Here is a 277-nt window from a genome sequence, read left to right as displayed (position 1 = left end):
ACTGCAGAAATTCAAATGGTTCAGCTTCAGCTTCAGATAATGTAAATGATGTCCATATAACAGAAAATTATATAAACATGGAAGAGGAGGTTGATGGTACAGGTACAACAATTAACAAAAAATCATTTGTCTTGGTCAATTTCTTTGGGATATTTTTTCGACTAAAATCAGTTTTTAATATGTGTGTTTAATCAAAAGTATTCTGAAAACAGGATTAAAGTTAAGGTCTAAATCAGTTGGCGGATCTTAAAAACATTTTAAAGTTATGATGGAGATG

This window comes from Acyrthosiphon pisum, chromosome X (genome assembly GCF_005508785.2).
Source record: "Acyrthosiphon pisum isolate AL4f chromosome X, pea_aphid_22Mar2018_4r6ur, whole genome shotgun sequence".
Lineage (NCBI taxonomy): Eukaryota > Metazoa > Arthropoda > Insecta > Hemiptera > Aphididae > Acyrthosiphon > Acyrthosiphon pisum.
The sequence above is the reverse complement of the archived record's forward strand: the minus strand, read 5'-3'. Positions refer to the sequence as shown.